Source organism: Humulus lupulus, chromosome 8 (genome assembly GCF_963169125.1).
Source record: "Humulus lupulus chromosome 8, drHumLupu1.1, whole genome shotgun sequence".
NCBI lineage: Eukaryota > Viridiplantae > Streptophyta > Magnoliopsida > Rosales > Cannabaceae > Humulus > Humulus lupulus.
In genome coordinates this window covers 75358582-75380636 of record NC_084800.1, presented here as the reverse complement: position 1 = coordinate 75380636, position 22055 = coordinate 75358582, and the positions used below count along the sequence as shown (strand labels likewise).

Below are 22055 nucleotides of genomic sequence, written 5' to 3'. Positions count from 1 at the left end.
CGGCCTTCAATGCGTTGGTGAAGTTGATGCATTGCAAAGTTGTGAATAGGTGGAGTAATCATTCTTTCGATCAACTTCTCAGTATATTGATTGAGCTATTTCCTGTGGGAACAAAATTATCGAAGTCTTATTATGAGTCGAAGATGAAGTTACGTAATCTTGGGTTAGGTTACGACTCAATTCATGCATGCAAGCATGATTGTGAACTATTTTGAAAGGAGAACGAGAAGAAGGGTGTATGTCCTGTTTGTGGGGAAAACAGATGGAAAAACAACAATGGTAAAGACAAAAAGATTCCTCATAAAGTGTTGCGGTACTTTTCAGTCACCCCGAGATTGAAGAGGCTCTACAGTTGTAGACATTTAGCAGAAGATATGAAGTGGCATTACTCTAAGAGACCCAAAGAAAATGGTGTGCTTAGGCATCCTGCAGATGGTGAATAATGGAAACAATTTGATAACTTATATCTGTCTTTTGCAGCCAAACCAAGAAATGTGAGACTAGGGTTGGCTACTAATTAATTCAATTCGTTTGGAAATATGAGCAACTCCTACATCATGTGACCGGTTATCTTAGATCCTTATAACTTACCACCATGGAAGTGCATGAAAGCAGAGTCCTTGATGTTGTCTCTTTTGATTCTAGGCTCTTCTACACCTGGAATAGACATTGATGTGTTTATGAGACTGTTAATTGACGAGGTTAAGCAATTGTGGGAGATAGGCGTCGAAACTCGAGATTCTTACAACAAGACATTATTTTAATGTGTGTCGTCGTTATGTGGACTATCAACGATTACCCAGTATATGCTTTAATGTCACGGTGGAGCACAAAAGGGTACAAGGTGTGTCCGACATGCAATGAACACACTCCATCTGTTGGCTTATGCAGCAAAGTTGGTTACGTTGGGCACCGACGCTTTCTTGAATGAGTGATGTCAGGCGGAGGAAAAAACACTTTGATGGAAAGAACGAAAAAAGAGCTCCACCTCCAGAGTTAATAGGGAATGCTATTTGTGCCAAATCTCCTAGCCAGAGGCATAGTCCAGATGTAATTTGTTTATTTTTCTAGCTTCAATAAAACTAACATAATGGATTTAGAAAAAATGACTAGGCAATGAACAAAAAAAATAAACAACACATAATTTTTTTTATGTGAAAACCATTTCGAGAAAAAACTATGGCCGAAGAATAGAAAATTCATTATGTATGTTGTCCGTATTTTCGCCTCCGACACGTGGCAACTCAAAATGACTGGCTCAGACGGTCATAGACGTCTTCAAAGTATTCTACCCCCCAAGGGCTCTATTCGGGCATAAGATCCTTTTGGGTGAGGCCGCCTATTTTTGCCAATTGGTAGACCGTGGATACCTTAAAAGTAGATTACCCTCCGAGGTGTGCCCTCGGAGCTGGAGGTTTTCCAGCTCAGGAAGTTAAGGCAAGGGCTCTCCTCCCCCAGTCGTCTCTTAGGTTCGAGGTTCCAGCTCTTGAACTTAAGGTAAGGCGCCAGGTGTTAGCCACTACGGGTGTGTAGCGCTAGAGGATTGTCTGACAATCTTTTTAGGCGATCTGCCAACAATGTTGTCGATTGTACGACTCGATAATTCGCACTCCTACTATGTTGTCTAACATTAAGGTACTTACAGCACACCCTGACAATACCTATTGCATGTTCCCCATAAGGTAGGTACATTTCTGCGGTGGGCCCCACATATCTCGCTTGGGTCGTGATCTCTATTCAATGCAGCCCAATGCATTAAGTTGGTATTAATCCCCCAATAATGGGAAGAATGTGTATTAATTACTGTGATTAGTATTAATGACCCCAGCCTCTATAAATAGGGCTGGGAGTCTCATTGTAAGGAGTTTGGTTTTTTAGAGAGAAACACCTTGTACTCAGAGCAATCTAAATGTTGTCTGAGAATACTGTTGTGAAAAATCCAACACGACAGTATTCGTATCGTCTTTACTAGTAATAAATCATATAAGTGAGATCGTTCCCACAAGGATTGTAGCTAAGTACCAATTAATTGAATTTTTGTTTCTATTTGGCTATCGAAAAATGGATTATTTAAACTAAATAATCTAAGCAATACATAAATAACGAAACAATAAACAAGATTTGATCAAGAAATGAAATGTAGGAAAATTAATTTCAATTGCTTCCACTTCCTATTGCAATAATTCAAACCAATTCTTCTTATTCTACCTAATGTGATAGCGGATTATAAAATAACCTATATTCTAATTAAGACATATAGATTCTAAATTATAAGGCACTATCCTACATTTCTAAGGCATAACATACACATAATCATCATTAAGCAATAATCCTAAAGCTACACAAGCCACACAAATACTCTCGTTTTATGTCGAAACCTATGCTTATTCAATTAGAGCATTCTCAACACTCCCTTTTCAGATTTTGTATTGAAATCATAAATCATGCATAGGATGGCCAATCAAATACAGGTAATAAACACAAATATGAATAAATCACACATCAATAGAAGAAAAATATCGAAATTGCATTAATCCATAGAAAGCTTCAGACAATCTCCATTAAAGACCCTAAATTGGAGTTTAATTCATAATCTTCATTAAAATGTTAATAATCAAATCCATGAAAGACATAGTAAAATTCAAAAAATAAAAAGAGTATATGAGAAACTAGATTCGGGGTTGTCACAATTGCTCCAAAGCTTGATCTCCATTCCTCTCTTTGTTGTTTTCTTAGTTCTAAAAGAGCCTGCCCCTCTAAAAATTGCGATTTCTCTAATTAAAAACAATGACCTAATAATTTTTCTGCCCCAATTCCTAAAATGTTCTATGCTAAGTGGAAAATTCATGAATCGTACGGACGACAGCGCCGCGGCGCCACTCAGAAATTGGGATGTCTCAACTTTCTGGAAAATGGGCTCGCTGCAACTCAAATACACCCAAGCACTACGGCCCAAAAAGTTGCACTCCAGCGCTAATTGATTCTAGGACTTTGACTTTGATTTTGATATTTGACCCTCGCCGCGGCTGTAATGGCCACCAGCACCATAGCACAAACTCTAGCGTCACGGCCCTAATTGGATATCCTGCATTGAACACTTTTAAGCTTGGTTTAGCACTTGTTCTCCACATTCCATTCCATTTGAACCATTCTTGTGCTTAAACCTGAAATCAAGAAAAACAAGCGTAAATCTGCTCCCAAAAACACGCAAGCACAACAATAAAACATAAATCAAGACACTTAGAAAGTAGGCTAAGAATAGCCTAACAAATACACCATTGGAGCTTGTCATCACAAGCTTTCAATTCTCTTAATACCATAGACTCGTGGACTAGGGTTCTTTTATAACCTAAACCACATAAAAATCCTTGTGTTTATATTGCTTGTTTCTTTAATCTATCTTTTTAAGGTTGATAGTGAAAAAGGCAGTCAACATTTTGGTACTTTCATTGAGAGCGTGAAGAAAGCATTTGGAACACTTACAGCTATGGTGACTACATGAAGAAACATTACAGATGATATACTCCCTCTTACCGGAGTCGTAGGAGGGGAACCCAGTTGGCAGCCACCTCAGGACATACCTGAGATGGTAGAGGATTATGACAAAAACATCGAATACGACGACGAAGATGACGGCATCGACCAAGGGTACTATGAGGAAGAATATCCTCAGCCCATGGATGCGAAGGAGATGCCGGAGGTGATGATGCTCCGTGAGCAGGTGGGCACCCAACAACAAAAGTACGATGCATAAGAGGGTAACATCGTCGCCCTACAGGAGATTGTACTTGTCATGAAGGCCCCTCTTATAGTCCAGGGGTTGCGAGTTGACCCTAATGGCCGTGCACCAACTGGGCACCCAACTAGCATGCCACCTACGCTCCCTGTTGGAGTGCCACCTGTTAATGCAGCTGGAGTGCCTTCCGAGCACCCTGCTGCAGAGGCACAAGATTCGTTGGCTGTGCCCACCAGGCACCTAGCAGGAGTTGGAAAAGTAATGCCATCGCAGGATCGTGGTAAGGGAAAGGCTAACGATAATCATGCTTCAAAGCAGAAGAGGGCTCATTAAGAGACCGAAGGCCACCAAGTTTCTCAATAGGCTGGCAAAGGTAATGGCCCAGGGGCCCGAGTACACCGCCAGGTAGTCACCACCCGTGGAGTTCGGGGCGTTACACCCTGACATGCCCATACGGATTGCGCGAGCCCTGGAGCTGATGTCCAAACGAGACTTAATAAGCCCTGTAAGAATAACGGTCCAGGGATCCACCCGAGGAATGCCCCGCAAAATCGAGAATGCGACATTAGTATCTTGGTAAACGAAAACATCGAGTCCGATGGAGAGACTGAAGTGGCTCGTTCTGAGGGTAATAGTGCGCTTCGAGGACAGTCTGACTTGTGAGACAACCTCAACGCCTCATGATGCAATAAGGCAGGAGGGTGCGAGCCCACTGGGAGAGGTCTGTCAGACCTCAGGGATAATCTCAACGCTCAAAAAAGAGATAACCCAGCTCAAAGCATTAACCGGAATCATGACCCGCTCCGTGTGAAATTAGAAAGTCTGAAGCATATAATTCTCAGGATGGCCAGGCGACATGGCCACGAATCTAACTTGGAAGACGAAGAACTAGAGCCATGCGCTCCTCACATTGTTGAGGCCCCTCTACCACCAGGCTTCAAAATTCCATCCATACCGTCCTATGACGGTGGCTGGGATCCCACGGACCACCTGTCTAAGTTCAACAAGTTAATGTCGGTGCATCGTGTCTTTGACGACGCTAAGTGTCATATGTTCCTAATCACCCAGACGGGGCCAGCAGATGAATGGTTTAAAAAGCTCCGACCAGGGTCCATTCAATCATGGCATCAGTTATTTTCCACCTTCTGAAGACAATTCATAAGAGTTCAGAAGGTAAGCATTGAGGTCAACGCCTTAGCCAACATAAAGCAAGGGCCCTTCGAGACCCTCAAGGCCTACATCAAACACTTTAAGCAGGAAGCAACGAGAACCAAAAGGGTCGATGATGGCAAGCAATTGATGGAATTACAAGCTGGCATCCGCACAAGGTCCCTGCTTTGGGATGATCTCCAACGGCGAGGATGTCGATGTCTCGATGACTTTATTCATCGAGCACAAGAGTATATCAGCTGGGAGGATGCCTAGATTGGGACATTCGGAGCACTCTTCATTTTCCCTACTTCGGTCGCGCTTGGCCTTGTGGCATCGGGAATCCAATATTCCCCTTTTGTTCTTGTCCAATCGAGCTCGGAGGGAGTCCAACCCAGCCAAAATGTCCCGCCTTTCGGTTATAGCCCCATGCCCGCTTCTGGATTCAGTATTGCTCCAGCAGGGTATGGGGCAGCGCCCACTGGATACAGTGCTTTTCAGCCTGCATTCAATGTTAGAGTTGTTGTCCCCTTCCAGCCTGCTGAATCCATCAGAGCTCCCGGAAATAATAGCCGCGTGGGAAAGGCAAAGTTCGGAAGCCCAAGGGAAGCAGAACCGCGCAGGACGAGCAGGGAGTCACATCTGGTGAGAAGTATGTCTCACAGTAGTCCACGTACACTTACTTGGTAGACTCTTGAGATAATATCTTCATGGCAATGGCGCAACATGTTCACTACAGGAAGCTGCAGCCCATCTGGAGGGACAGGGAAAGGCGGGACCTTGGAAAATTTTGTCATTTCCACAACAACATAGGGCACCACACCAATGAGTGTCTCCAGCTCAATGACATAGGGCACCACACCAATGAGTGTTGACGTGGTAGGACCGTTGGTACCACATGTTTCCCCACATGTCCCCGCAGTTGCTCCTGTAGTTCCCCAACATCCCGTGGCGCAAGGGCCTCCTCCGATGAACGGGCGGGTAGGAACCATCTCGGGAGGGCCCCACTTGGGTGGCACCTCACGAATCTCACAGAATAGGTATGCACGAGCTTTAAATCATAATGATGAAGTGATGGCTTCACCCAGTTACATGCCCAAATGCCATGAATGACTGACCAAGTCATAACATTCTCCGAAGATGATGCTTGGAGAGTGCATTTCCCGCATCACAACGCGTTGGTGATTGAGAGTCAAATCTCCAAAAAAAATGGTGGCATCGATTTTAATAGACAACGGGAGTTCGGTGAACATCCTGTTTAGATCAGCCTTTGAGAAGATAGGGCTGACCACGACAGACTTGTCCCCATGCGCCTCGACACTCTATGGATTCTCGGGAGAGGCCCTCATCCCGATGGGACAGATAAAGCTCCCTGTGATGCTTGGAGAGGTGCCTCGCTAGGCCTTCAAATACTGCACCTTTGTGGTGGTGGATTATACCTCGGCATACAACGCCATCTTGGGACGACCTGTGCTGGTGGAGTTCGGAGCTGTCACCTCCATCTGCCATTTGTGCATGAAGTTCCCCACAAAGGCAGGAATTGGTACAGTCCGTGGAGACCAGAAAGAGGCGAGACAGTGTTACAATGTCTCCCTCAAAACTCTCGTCATGGTGGTGGAGGAAGGCCTCGAGGAAGAGGAAGGTCCCGAGAAGCCTGAAGCATCAGAAGTCCAAGTTGTTCAGGAGACCAGGCTCAACGAGTTAGACCTGAGGGTTCAAGATGAGAGGTCCATTGAACAAATAGAGGAGGTGGAGGAGGTAGTTCTTGACACCTCCACCCCCAATAGAAAAATAAAAGTTGGGGGAAGCTATAAAACTGAAGTCCGAGAGGCAGTGGTGGGTTTCCTCCGAGAAAATCAAGACGTGTTCGCATGGTCACATTCCGACATGACTGGCATTGATTCGAACATCATATGACACGCCTTGAATATCGATCCTATTTTTTCTCCCGTCCAGTAGAAGTAGTGGATGTTTGATCAAACTTGGGAAAAGGCTCTCAAGGCCGAGGTGGACAAGCTCATCTCCAATGGATTTATTCGAGAAGCCCAATACCCCAGGTGGTTGTCCAATCCTGTTCTCGTGCCAAAGCTAAACGACACCTAGCTGACATGCATTGACTTCTCATACCTTAACAAGGCTTGTCTGAAGGACTGCTTCCCACTCCCCAAGATAAACTAGATGGTTGATGCGACATTTGGCTATGAGTTGTTGTCATTTATGGACGTAAATTCAAGATATAACTAGATATCCATGCACATCGTGGATTAGGAGCACACTAGCTTTCAAACTGATAAGGGTGTCAATTGTTACATCATGATGCCTTTTGGGATGAAAAATGTCAGCGCCATCTACCAAAGGCTGGTTAATAAGACGTTCAAGAACCAGTTAGGCCGGAACATTGAGTCTTATGTAGACGACATGTTGGTCAAGTCCAGGATCGCCCCTGACCATGTGGGCGACTTGACTAAGGTTTTCACGGTGCTCCACCAGTTCAGAATGAAATTAAACCCCCAAAAGTGCACATTTGGAGATGCCTCTAGTAAGTTCCTTGGCTTCATTATCAGTGCTCGGGGATTTGAGGCAAACCCCGAGAAGATCAAGGCCCTAATCAATATGTCATCTCCTCAAAAACATAAAGAAGTTCAGAGCCTGATAGGGAGGATCGCATCTTTGAGTAGTTTTGTCTCCAAGGCAATAAACAAGTGCATCCCTTTCTTTAATGTCCTCCGAGGAGGTCAAAGATTTGAATGGCCAAAAGAGTGCGAACAGTCGTTCCAATAGCTTAAGGCACACATGGAAAATCCTTTGATTCTGTCCAAGCTAGTAGACAAAGAGCCTCTCTTTCTCTACATGGTTCTCTCAGAAGATGCCATCAGTGCGGCGTTGGTAAGGGAAGAAAGCCTTGTTCAGCACCCTGTCTATTATGTTAGCAAAAGACTCCTCGGGGCAGAGTTTAGGTACCCACTGATGGAAAAGTTAACTTTTTGCTTAATAGTGACCTCTTTAAAGCTAAGACCCTACTTCCAGACGCATCTGATTAAGGTCCTCACAAACCATCCCCTCAAACAAGTCCTTCAGAAGCCTAAGTCGTCGGGAAGACTCTTGAAGTGGTCGATGGAGTTAAGTCAGTTCGACATCACCTACCATCCGAGGACTGCCATAAAGGTTAGGCACTCGCTGATTTCATCACCAAATGCACAGGGAATCAGGAGAAGACTAAGGGTACCCTCGTGGTCGGACTAGCCTGGAATTTGTTCATTGACGGGTCTTCGAACGAAAATGGTGTCGGAGCTGGACTTATTTTGGTTTCCCTTTAGGGTCACAGAGTGCATAGTGCCCTCTGCTTTGGGTTTAGCGCCTCTAAAATGAAGCGGAATACGAAGCCTTAATCGCTGGGATTCGCGTGGCACTAAAGCTCAAGGCCGAGGGCCTCGAGATCTTTAGCGATTCCCAAATCATTGTGAACCACGTTCTTGGAGAGTACCAGGCTCAGGAAACAAAGATGGCAGCATACCTGGCAAAGGCTCAAGAAAGGATGCATAACTTCTGAAGATTCACTATTCAGCAGGTGTCGCGGGAGCAGAATTCCAAGTTGATGCTCTGGCATGTTGGCCACAACCAAAGATGTTGAGTTGATCAATGTGGTCCCCATTGATTATTTGGAGTCTCCAAGTATCTCAGCTCCAGATGAGGTGTCGTCTATACACTCCCAAAATGGCTGGATGGAGTCGATGGTTAAATATCTCATCTCCGGGGAGCTTCCTCAGGATAAGAAGGCAGCTCAAAAGCTGCTTTATCAAGTACTGAGGTACATAATCATGGGTAATAGGCTTTATCGGTGAGGTTACTCTATGCCTTTGCTTTGGTGTGTGTCCAAGCAAGAAGCCAGTTTGATTCTCCGAGAAGTACACAAGGTTTTTTGCGGAGATCATGTTGGGGGGCAAAGCCTTTTCAAAAAAATATTAAGGCAAGGATACTTTTGGCCCACCATGAATGGTGATGTGATGGATTATGTCAAGAAATGCGACAAGTACCAGCGCTTTGCCAACATTCCCCAAGCGCCTCCAAATGAGCTTACACAGATGACCAGCTCATGTCCTTTCGCTGTCTGGGGCATCGACCTTATTGGGTCCTTGCCTACAAGGAAAGGAGGAGTGAAATATGCTATAGAGTCGTCGACTACTTCATGAAGTGGGTCAAGGCCAAGCCACTTGCTTCGATCACCTCTAAAAATGCCTTGGACTTTGTTATCAAGAACATCATTTGCCGGTACGGGCTCCCGAGGAATATAGTCTCCGACAACAGATTGCAGTTTGACAGTGAAGTGTTCGCGGACTTCTGTCAACAGTATGGAGTCCTCAAGAGCTTCTCCTCCATGGCCCATCCGCAAGCCAATGACCAAGTGGAAGCAGTCAACAAAATACTCAAGTCCACTTTGAAGAAAAGGCTAGGGCAGGCAAAAGAAGCTTGGCCTGAGGAGCTGCCTAGGGCATTATGGAGCTACCGCACCACTGCTAGGACCTCCACCGGCCATTCTCCCTTTTCGATGGCCTACGGGTATAAGGCTATGCTCCCAGTTGAAGCAGCAATCTCCACACACCAACGAGACACGTATGACCCTACCACGAACCATGCTTTACTTCGAGAATCCCTGGACCTTGTGGAGGAACTTTGCAAAGCTTCTCAGCTTCGAGTAGCGTCCTACCAGTAGAAGGTAGCATTATATTTCAACTCTAAGGTGAAAGATGGAAAGTCTGGTGTTGCGAAGAGTCTTCTTAGCCACCTGAGACCCCGGTGCAAGAGTGTTGGGACCTAACTGGGAAGGCCCATACCAAGTCGAGAGCGTTGTGTGTCTGGGAACATACAAGTTAGCCCGACTAAGTGGAGAGCTGATTTCTCATGCCTGGAATGTTGAGCATCTTCATTGGTATTACCAGTACTATGAGCAGTAAACATTCTTTATTTTTGTAATACCTCTTGTAGCCTTTGGGCATATTTAATGGAAACAGTGTATGAAAAACACGGTAAGAAACTTATTGTCTGCTTATATTTATTAGTTTTCTTTATTCTATTAATGCTATGTAAAAGCACCCGCTTGCTTGGACAAGTGATCGCAGACTAGTCTCCGATCACTTGGGGGGCATGGAGTTAGGGTAGCGTTATGCCTCACAGTGAACGACCTAGGAAACTAAGTTTTTCAAGATGAGTAAGCCTAGCGTGACCCTCCCGAGAATAGAAAATCCTAGGAAATTAGTCAACTCTACCCTAGAAGACTAAGCTTGTTCTAGGCGGAACAAAGCTTAGCACCTAGGAGCTAGATAACCTAAGTAGCGCGAGAATAGACCTTTATCACCTTCCGTGGACACCAAGCCCAAGGAGCTATGACCAAGTCTCTTTGTCTTGAGATGCGAAAGAAAGACTAAGTACCCCGTACTCGGGCCCTAGGAAATCTGTGACATAGGGAGCTTGGCTAGTCGACGAGCGAAGCGCCCCTAGTGTCCCGATATCCCATAACTAGAAAACCTGGAGAAAACCCAGTGTAATGAAAACTTAGAGATTCATGTTACCTTCCGAGGACAGCGCGCACCCGAGGAGTAATAACCAAATCCCTATCTCTGAGATGTGAACGGTGCCCAAGTCATGTATACTTGGACACCCTATTAACATCACCTCCCAAGGACATCGAGCCCAAAGATTTATGAGATCTAAAATGGCAAGTGGAATCTCCGAGACATACACTCAAGGAGCAGGGGAAGTCCTTAACTGACTACCCGAGTATCGCGTACTTGGGGGGCACGCGGTTCCACATGCAAGGACCCCTGAAAGCCTGAATCTTTGGATGGCAAGGACATAGGATGCCAAGTTAGGATCAATAATAAATTTTGTGTTAAAGTTACTTCTAGGACTATAAGCCTACAAGAGACAAAATATTGGAATCACCTTTCAAACGGTTTAAGTTCTTGTTCTCATGGCAATCATGCTACGATGAATTTATAGAACCAAGTATATAAAACGGTTTAAGTTCTTGTTCTCGTGGCATTCGTGTTGTGTTGAATATATAGAACCAAGGGCATAAAATGGTTTGAGTTCTTGTTCTCGTGGCATTCATGTTACATTGAATTTATAGAACCAACTGTTTAAAACAAGTGTGAGCTCTTGTTCTCGTGGCAGTCGGGCCACGTTGAATTTATAAAACCAAGTGTTTAAAGAGATTTGAGTGCTTATTCTCGTGGAAATTAAGTTACATTGAATTCATATAACCAAACCAAATAATAAAGCAAGGCAGGCTACATAATTCTTAAACGGGAAAGTAATTACAACTATGGTCAAGGGCTCGAGCGATTGTTTGTCTATACCCCAATAAGTTATGGCACGTAGGCCTAAGTGTAAAAATTATGAACAGTTTTCAAGGATTTTCTCCACCAGGTCAATGATCGGGTCTGTACTCAAGGCACCTTCTGCCTGGGCTGTTTCAGTAGTCGAGGTCGCCTTGGTTGGCTGGATGGCCTCTGTAGACGGGGTCTCCTCGGCTGTTTGAGCCACTTGGGTCACCTCAGCAGCTGAAGCCGCTTTCGCAGCCTGGGTTTCTCGGAGACGCTCTTCGAAGAAAAGTCTATACTTCTCTGGCTCACCAGTGAAATCCAAGCTCATGTCTTGGTTGTGGTACCAGGCCACGTAGAAGGCATCCTTGGCGATTGTCTCGATTTCTTTCTCCAACTTTTCCACCCGACACCGAGAAGACCTATTCATTTCCATGACTTGGAGGGCTTTTCTCTCCCCTGGTTCAGCTTGGTCGGCATCGTTTATGGTTGAGACTAGGACGGTGTGGCCTGCTCCTGAAATTGGGAGTTTTCAAGGACTCGAGCAATGTCAACTATGGCCTTCTTAGCCTCCTCTTGGGCTCGCTGCATACTCTTTGTGGTTGTTTTCGTTTCCTCCTTGGCCCGCAGCGTGTCCTCAATGGCCTTTCGGACAGCCTCTTCAAGATCCTGAGAGCGTTTTTGCTCGGCTTCAAGGACTTCCTTAGCTCGGGCGAGCTCTTCTTGAGGGCCTTGAAGTTTCTTCTTAACGGAGGCTATTTTGTCCTGAGATGTATAAAGTTCATATGATTTCTCCATCATGATGTCTCCCAAACGTTGGCAAGCCAAAGCGGACTGCAAAAGGAAAGAGGAAAAGGTTAGCTTAAAGCATTAATGAGCTGAGTTAGAATGTGAGGATGATTGGCTTACCTGGACAGAAGCATACCGACACGAGGCCATGAGGGAGGCCTCATTACTGTCACCCAACTGGGAGAAACTTTGAGTGGTCAACTCGCACATAGTGGAGTTGACCCCTTGAAGGATCTCGACGGTGAGAGGGGCAACAATTTCCCCTAGCTTCTCGAAGAATAAAGTCTCCAGCTCAGCTCGACCTATTGGAGGAATGGCTGGCCTCTCTCGGGGTGGCTTAAGTTGGCAAAGGGCCTCGGCTATTTCATGCAGAGCCTTGTTACCTTTCACCAGCCTTGCTTCAAAATGTTGAAGCATTTTCTCGTATTGCTCCAGCAAGGCCCCCTCATAGTTCTCAAGATACACTAGGAGATGGATCTGGGGTGGCACCACCTCCTACTTCGAGTCTTGAACCGCCTCTTGCTCTAGGTCTTGGACTGACTCTTCTGGCCCGGACGAGGATGGGATATCCAATACCGGGGGTGGATCGACTTCAGGAATAGTCACAGAGGGAGTAAGGACCTCTGCCTCTTGACCGAAGGAAGGGGTTCTAGATGCTCCCAAGGGTGTGACGACCCCTCTCCCGCCAAAGAGCTTAGGGGTGCCCTAAGCCTCAGGGCGAACCTGGCAATGTCAGTTAACCCCATATGAGCTGGAGGAACAAATCAAACAGATAGTGTATTTCCCACAATGAATTAATGCCAAAACATTGTCTACTCGGAGGCCCACCATGAGTTAAGCCTCGGTGCAAACAGTGAAAGTGTCTTATCCTATTTCTGACCTCACAACTCATGTTGGTGCCATATTGGAAAAACCAGTTTGAGTTGAAAGACGTCACTCAATCTAGGGGTATAAAGCCTCGAGGAGCTGACTGTCTCCTCGGGCGGTGGAGATATACGTCTATTAAATCTATGTAATCTTCGAATTCTTCCCTAGTTCAGCGGCTAATGTGAAATTTGTCCACAACGAAGGAGAGTTGGAGAGGCCCAAACGTGCTCGGGACTTATCCTATTCCTACCCGGGGATCATGGTATGGGGTAAGATGTAGGTTACCTAGAGCAGCGTGTGAGGCTTCCATCCCTGCTTGAAGCTCTTCCTCAAGCTCCTGGTCCTCCTTGGCTTCTCAAGCTTCTTCCGCAGCATGCATGTTCTCTAGCCTTTCCTCCGCCAACCGCTTCTTTCTCTTTTGCACAAATGCATTTCTGACTCCCCTTTCTGGGGACTTAAGAAGTTCCTTGTGTGTTGCCGCCATTTGCTAGTTTTTTGCAATCCCTCTGGGCCAGCCCGTCTATGTAGTTGATGTGACGGGACGCCAACTCCTGAGAGTTTGTGGACTGGCGATACTTGGTCTGCTCTAGGTTGTTGATTCTTTGTTCCACGTTGATAAGCCCCGACCTAATGAGGTTTGATTCAGACACCAAGACGCTAAGATCCAAATCTCAATCGGGGAGAGCCTTCATCGCCTGGAGATGATCCTTGAAGAGTTAAACATAGTGGGTTTAGTGGAAATAACTTATTCAAAAGGAATTGACTAAGTTTCAAACACAAAAAGGCCCAAAAATGTGAAAGATAACATGGTCGGGAAGATACTCACCAACTCTGGCGAAGTCGAGAATCAGGGTCATATTGCTGCGAATCAGGAAGCCATTCGTGAAGAAGACGGCATCCTTGTAATTCCGATAATGATTCTCGTTATGTGAGGAGCCTTATAGTCGAGCGAAGAGGTCGCGTACTTTGCCAGGGCATAGTACCCGTCCCGTTTGGTGTTCTTCTTCCGTATAGTGGTGCGAAAGCTGTAAAAGTAGAGTATCTCCGCCGGCGAAGGCTCGAGTCATTTCTGCTTCCAATACAGAATGTACATCCCCGCAAGCACTCTGTAGTTGTTAGGGGAAAGCTTGAAAGTGTATATCCCCATGAACTTAAGGAAGTTCACAAAATATTGTTTGAGGGGTAGGGTAGCCCCTGCCATCAGGTGGGCCTAGCTCCAGGTGCCCAGGCCGTTGACGCTGTGGTGTGCCCTTTCGGACTCTCGACAGAGGCGAATGAGACTCTTCTCTCCAATCGAATAGTGCCTCATGATGGCCTCAATGGCATCGGGGTGTCAAAGCAGAGTGTGGTAATCCTGCTTTGAATCCATCACCCTCGTATGTATGTATAGGGAGTGGAAGCGGTGCTCTATTATAATGCCCCAAATTTCCTAATAAGGTTTAGGACCTTGATTAGGAGGCCGGGAGGGCCATGATTGATTTATTATAGTATTTAATGATTATATGCATGTGTTACGTGAATTATATTATTATATGATGGTGAATGCATGCATATGGGTTCATATGTCAATTATGAGGGCATTTTGGTAATTTGGCCAATGTGGGCGTAATTGTGTGTTTTGGGTGCATGGTTGTGAATTATTAATATAGCCACATTATAAGGTGGATTGGTTCGAGCTATTCGGCATGAGACGATCATGAAATGTAAGTGTTCGGTCTAGTCATAACGGGTTTAAGTTCGGGGCTCGGGGTGAGTCTCGGGGTCATTTTATTGACTAGATCATTACCGGGAATAAAAGGGTAATGGGATATGATTTATTGGTATTTGAGGATATTGAGAATAGCGGGAATTGAAGAGCGTTAATTATAATTAACGGAATAGGTTGGAAAGGACAATTTTTCCCTTGGGGTGGCTTTAGGAACCTTAAGTGACCTAGGGGTATTTAGGTCATTTGGGATTGGATATATATGACTTTAAGGCTGTAGAAAAAAACAGAGACAAAATAGGGGTTTTCTTCTTCAACCCGTACACCATCTATCACCATTTCTTCTTTGGAGTTTTTGAGCTCAAAGTGGGGTTTCAAGCTAGGAAATCAAGGGGCTGGGTTTGTAGACTTGGTTCAGCCATTGAAGGAGGTTCAAACTCGGATTTTAAGGTGAGTTTAGCCATAGGTTTCTGGTTTATACTCTGTTTTCCTTTAGTTTTTCAGTTTATGTTTTCTTGATGGAAAGTTTGGATTAATAGAGGTTTGGGTGATGTTTTCTTTGGGTGTTGATGAGGGTGAGTTGTAGATATGTTTGGTGGTTGAATTGGGTGTTAAGTTGTGATTTGAGACAGGTTTTAAGGGCTGGTTTCAAGGGAAAACGCAGGGGAAAGTCTGATGTGCGTGCTGAGTTTTCTGGGCAAAATTGGGTATTGAGCCGCGGCATGGCTGTGGTGCGCCGCGGCTCAAGGCGTCTGGCAGGGAGGGTGGTCTCTGTCTGGGAGGCGCGCCGCGGCGTAGCTGGGGAGGGTCGCGGCCCTTAAGGTCATTTTAGCCCAAAATGGTGTTTCAAGCTTGGGGATTCAAGCCTTAGGCCTCGTGGTTGTACCTAGTACCCGGTTAAGTGGGGATTGATGTCCCGGAGGCTAGATATTGGTTTGGGAACTTATATTGATCATTTTTATTAATGATATCCTATATTTGGTTATGACTAGGTGACCGCTAAAGGACTAAAAGTTGATCGCTCTCAAGGGTCGTTCTTTTAATCATTCTAGCTCGAATCTGAGGTAAGAAAACTGCACCCTGTATATATGTGACATGCATGGCTGTTATTGATGCATGTTGGCTGATTACTGAGTATGACATGCATGGCTATTCTCGATGCATGTTGGTGGATTATTGAACGTGACATGCATGACGATTATTGGTGCATGTTGGATTGTTGAAAATAATGCATATGATGCATGAGAAACATGTGAATAGGACATGCTTTGAAAACTGATTATGATATTGTTCAGAGCTTGTGCCTCTGGGTTTGTACATGGTCCTAATTGTATTAATATTTGTTAAGTAAGCATGTTGAATACCTTGTTTATGGATATTGGATATGTGACATATGTTTGGTGGCATGACTTACTTCCATATGGCACTGACTAGTCAGGGATTCTGACCTAAGAGTCAGAAATGGCATAGCGTCATGAACGCCGGGCCAAATGAAGATTAGATCTAATCGATATCAACATTGAATGGCCCTATGGCATTAATGCTGGACCGGCCCTAAGGTCAAAGAACTTATAAGCGCTTGCCTGGTCTAAGACCAGATGTTCATAGCCAGGACATATGGCCCCGGTGACTGTTTGTCACATGGCTAGGGGACGCTGTCCATAGTTACGACTCTAGAGTCGGGAGGAAGGTTATGTTGGTGACCAATCACCATGCATCTATCCTGCTAAAGTTAGTGAGATGCTCACTTATTTTCTTAGCTTGGTGATCCTATCATCACATGGCTAAAGGGTGTTGTCCCCACATTCGTGACTCTTGTGTTAGTCACCTATTTGTTCGGACGGTTGCAACTGAATAATTAATACAATCAATGTTGATATTATATCATGTTATATTGTGTTTTCTTGCTGGGCTTCGGCTCACGGGTGCTATGTGATGCAGGTAAAGGTAAATGAAAGCTGGACCATCCTTGAGTTGGAGAGCTTAGGTGATGACGTGTACATATGCAGCTGCTCGTCTGCCACGGTCGAGGTTTAAAGAGGAACTAGGGTTGAACCCTGTTTTGCCGTTTAGAACAGCCTGTTGTAAATATTTTCTATAATAGACTCTGAAATTATATTTTCGGGATCTCAATATATATATATTAAACGTTCTAGTGAAACGTTTTATCCTAATCAAAATTTTAAATCCCTAAACCGCTAATCATACTTAGTTCACGATTTTGGCCAAATGACTCGATTAGCGAGTTTAGCACTGTTTACAAGGCACACCGTAACGGACCCTGGAGTTCGGGCGTTACATCTATTAACCTCCTCCACATTAACCCCCTGTTTTCAGGCATTTCGGGCCTCCCAGTGAGTGTTAGTGGGAGCATGAATGAATTGAGAAATCTTGTTGAGGATGAAGGCAACATCAGGGCGAGTAAGAGTGAGATACTGAAGGGCACCAAGAGTGCTTCTATACAAGTGTGGATCATAAAATGGCTCACCAATCTGTTAGGAAAGCTTATGTGCAGAACTCGTAGGACTTGGACTGGATTTAGCTCCTTCCATGTGCAACTTAGTGAGTAAATCTGCCACATATTTGTTTTGGGATAAGTACATACCTGAGCGAGTACGATGTATCTCTACACCAAGGAAGAAATGAACTGCTCCAAGGTCTTTGACAAGAAAAACTTTGTTTAAATCATGGAGAAACTGAGATATTAGTGACTGATTTGGACCTGTGATCAATATATCGTCAACATACACAAGGAGAATTATAAGTGATGAGCCCGAGCCATAGAAAAAGAGAGGTGTCATCTTTGGAAGCTACAAATCCTTTGGCAAGAAGTGTGGTCTTCAATTTCTCGTTCCGCGCTCTTGGGGCCTGTTTGAGGCCGTAAAGAGCCTTCTTTAGTCTGCACACATGGTTTGGTTTAGTGGCATCAATAAACCCCTCGGGCTGCTGCATATGCACTGTTTCAGTTAGAGTACCATAGAGAAAGGCACTACTAACATCAAGTTGTTTGACTTCCCACTTGAATGAGACAACCAAGGTTAAAACTATTCGAACTGTGGCCGGTTTCACAACAGGACTAAAAGTTTCAACATAATCAATCCCCGATGTTTGGAGGTAGCCCTTTGCAACCAATCTTGACTTGTATTTGTCCAAACTTCCATCAGATTTGAGCTTGATACGATAAAACCATTTATTTCCTACTAAGTTCATGTGTTGAGCATAAGGAACTAATTCCCAAGTATCATTGTGAATGAGGGCATCAAATTCTTATTGCATAGAGTGTCTCCAGTGAGGATCTTTCAGAGCTATCTTTGTGGAAGTAGGTTCTTTAGGTAAGAGAGACTCAGATCGTAGATATTTGGTAGCATTTTAGGCTTTAGGTTTATAGATACCATCCTTGGATCTTGTTTGCATATGGTGTTCATTTCTTGTTGCTGGTGGAGGCATTGCTGAAATGGGAACTGAATTGTCCAATTGCTGAGATATAGGAGCTTCTGAAGAGGCGTTTTGATCATCAAGAACTTGGTCGATAGGTTCAGGTATTGGCGTTTGAGATTATGGCAAGTTGGAGGTTGAGCAAGGCAGCTTAGCAGCTGGAACTTCAGCACACAGAGTTGGTTCTTTAGTGCAGGCAGCTAGAACTTCAGTTTCAGTTATGTGCTCAAGAGAATCAGCAACAGTATTTGAGTTTAAATTGGGAACAACAGTTTGAGAAGGAGATATATTAGTAGCTGGTGGTAAAGGGCTAGTGGAAAAACTAGCAGTAGGTAATGAAGTGATAAAGGAGTGAGGTACCTGAGTATTTTTGGTAGCAGTTAGAGCAAGAAAATCTTTTTCATGAAAGATGACATTCCTAGCTATAAAGATTCTGCCATTGGAATTCTCACAAAAGTAGCCTTTGTGTTGAAAAGAATAACCAACAAATGTACACTTCTCACTTCTAAAATTCAGCTTGTGATTATTGAATGGCCGAAGCAAGGGATAACAAGCACATCCAAATGTCTTCATGAATACATAATCAGGTTCCTTTTGGAAAAGACATTCATATGGAGAGATACCACCAATGACTTGTGTAGGCATTCTGTTTATAGCATATACAGCAGTTTGAAAAGCTAGCCACCAATAAGAGAAGTCAAGTCCTGATTGAGCAAGCATGGTAAGACCCATCTTTGTGATATGGCGATGCTCTCTCTCAGCACGTCCATTTTGCTCGTGATCGTGAGGACAAGGATGCTGAAAATGTATGCCTTGATCTATCAAAAATTTGGAGAAGGATCTGTATTCCCCTCCCCAATCAGATTGAACACACTTGATGGGAAAACCAAATTATTTTTCAGCAAAGGTCTTGAATTGAATAAATGTGGAAAAGGCTTGAGACTTCAAAACCAAGGACAACAAAATGAATATAATATTTGAATCCCTCTTTGGATGTGGCATGAGAAGGACCCCATAGGTCTGTATGAATCAAACTTAGTGGTTGTGATGCACTCTTTTAGGAGGGAGTGTAGGGAAGTGTCTAGCTTTTTCCTTTTTGACAAGCTTCACAAAAGGAAAGGTCTTTAAGAGTACTCGAGTGCTTTACTTTAGACAAATTTTTACTCAAAATATGATGAGCGGGATGGCCTAACTTTGAATGCCACGAATTTACATCAGAATTTACAGTAGAAAGAAATAAAGAAGGAGAAGATTTACAAGCAACAAAAGAATCAATTTCTTTATTTGTTTCAAATGTATTACAATTGGTTACTACTATAGCATAATTAGTTGTACATGAATGAGTACAATTACATTGAAAAGACTTAGTAGTGGTTAAATTGCACTCGAGCTTGAGACTAGAATTTTGTTGAGACCTTTGGGAAAGAATGTATAAGTCGTCATTAACTCTCCTTTTGAGCAACTCTCCCTGTTTGTTTGTCCTTTACAAAACAACAAGTAGCATGAAACTCCATAAAAACATTGTTATCTTTGGTTAGTTTTGAAACACTAATTGGTAATTTCAGGTACTTTTATAACAGAATGAAGCTATAAATGGGTAGAAGTAGAGGGAAAATAAGTTGTACCAACATGTGTGATGGCTAGTTTCTTACCATTTCCAACAGCTAGAGATTCATGTCCTTCATAGAGTGCTGCAAAGTCAAGGTTCTCCATACCGAGAGCTATGTGATTTGTGGCTCCAGAGTCAGCATACCACTAAGTGTCATCACCAAAGTCAGGAACAGTAATGGTGGTATAGGCTTGTGGACCATTTGCATCAACCTCTATGACATAGACTTTGGGTTGAGAATCCCCAACTTTAGGAGTAATAAAGGTTTTATCATATCTGTAATGACAGATTGCAGCAGAATGGTCGATCTTGTGACAAACTTGGCAGAGTAATCGCATAAGAGTTGGGGAACCTCTACTAGAAAATCATCCACCATATCGAGGGTAGTTATTGTTGCATCTGCCAGAATTGGAATACGAACGAGGTTGTGTGGATGATTGAGCAAATCTTGGAGGACCAAGAGACACATTGGCCGAAATCTTGGCAGAAATATCATTAACAGAAAGATGTCTCTCAAGTCGTGTTTCATGAGAATACAAAAGAGATTGGATTTTCTCAAAAGAAAAATCATAAACAAGGCTCGTAACATGAACAACCACAGGGTCAAACTCAAGACCCAAACCATTTAACAGATGCATAACAAGGTCATTTTCAGAGAGTGGTTGTCCAGCAGTAGATAAAGAATCATCCAAAGATGTAACTTTATCATAGTAGTCTGTGATTGAGAGGTTACGCTTTTTGATCATAGAGAGTTGGGACTTGATTTGGAGAATCCGAGCTTTGGACTGGGAAGAAAACCTTTGTTCAAGGGCTCTCCACGCAGCAAATGAAGTGGAATGTTGAGCCAAGAATCCAAGAACAAGTTCGGACATCGAAGATCTTAACCAGCTGAGCAAGAGTTGATCTTTGCGTCTCCAAGTGGTGAAATCAGGATTGAGAGTGCCATCAATGAGCAACTTCGGTGGAGCAACACCGGTGAGTAAGATATCATCGAGGCCATGGCCGATAACTGTGGGGATGACTTGCGATTTCCACGCAAGAAAATTAGACCTATCAAGTTTGACAGTAAGGGAAGAATTGAGGGAATTTTGAAAGGGGTTCCACGGAGAAGAAGATGTGGAAGGGGAAGAAGATGCAGTAACATTCATCGTAGAGGAAGAAAATGATGGATTGGGAGGAAGATTCGTCAATGGCGCGTGAGAATCGTCTGTAGGGGCAGATGGGTCTACTTGATGATCCATATAAGACTTGCGTCAACGGCTCTGGTACCATGAAAAGGTTTTGTGAACTTATCTATACAAGATCTATGAAGAGCAAAATTGAAAAGAAGATTCCTCGAAGTCTTGCAAAAAGTTACAAGACTAGAGGAAAAGAATTGTATTTATAGACTTGGAAATATTACATAGAATGAAAAACAAAGAAAACAGAATTTGTTTATTTGACAGCTCACTAAACTAATTAGGAAACTGAATTAGCTAACAAAGCCTACATAGTACAACTATCTAAACACTATCTATTTTATCAGGGGCAAATGCATGAGCTAAAGGCCAGCCTGTGAGGATTGGGGGCCCAATAAATTTTTAGTATTTTTATAATAATTATTATAAAATAATATTTTTGTATAGAAAAAAATTATATTTTTCAAAATATTGGACCTTTTCAAAGTGGGGCCCTAGGCACAGGCCTGGCTCGCCTATGCCTAGGGCCGGCGCGCTTATATATACTCATCCATGAAGCTAATTAAGTTAGTTCATACTTCATATGACTATATATAATTGATTAATTAGTTTATTTCCTTAATCAACGAGTACTTTCCAATGTCAAAGTTATTTTCTTCAAGGAGAAATTAATTCAGAAGTATTTGTTGAGTTCAAACTGATCAATTAACTACAAAATCTGTCTACGTACGTACAGACTACAACTGTCAAAAAAAAGTTGAAGTTTCTACAACGGGTGGCAAGACCGTGGTCCGTGAACGAACATATAGATCAAAATATCGTCAAAGTGCATGCTGCAAGACCCTCTAGAAGTTCAGAGTAGTAGACCAAGCTTAATTTATATACAGTTCACACCAAAAACAAGTGATTGGTTTCATACAAATCGCAAAATAAAAAACGTAAAAAATGGATGAGAGAGTCACTGGCCACATAGCTCTAAAAATAGAGGGAAAAAAAATCACCCAAGAACAACCTAAAAATTGAAATAAAGCACTTAGAAACTAATTTTTATTAATGAAAAACAATAAAAAATTTGAATCAAATTACCTTTTGAAAGTTAATAATAGCTATGGTGCAAGAAGAAGGAAGAGCTCTCTCCCTTAGAGTTGTCCTGCCGAAATGTAAAATGAAGAGTGAAAATGAAGATAGAATTAGTTAGAGAAATAGAGATAAGGTTAGTGAAGCGGCTGGGCTTAAAAAAATCGCACAATTTGCACTACATATAACG

At 43.5% G+C, this 22055-nt stretch overlaps 1 long non-coding RNA gene across 1 annotated transcript; it reads right to left on the bottom strand.

The window, feature by feature from the left end:
* Positions 1-2506: 2506 nt before the first annotated feature.
* Positions 2507-22012, bottom strand: LOC133797842 (uncharacterized). Its single transcript, XR_009875722.1, has 2 exons — positions 21875-22012; positions 2507-21800 (listed from the first exon to the last, which is right to left on the bottom strand). It is a non-coding gene; the product is annotated as an uncharacterized LOC133797842 (long non-coding RNA).
* Between the last annotated feature and the right edge of the window lie 43 nt (positions 22013-22055).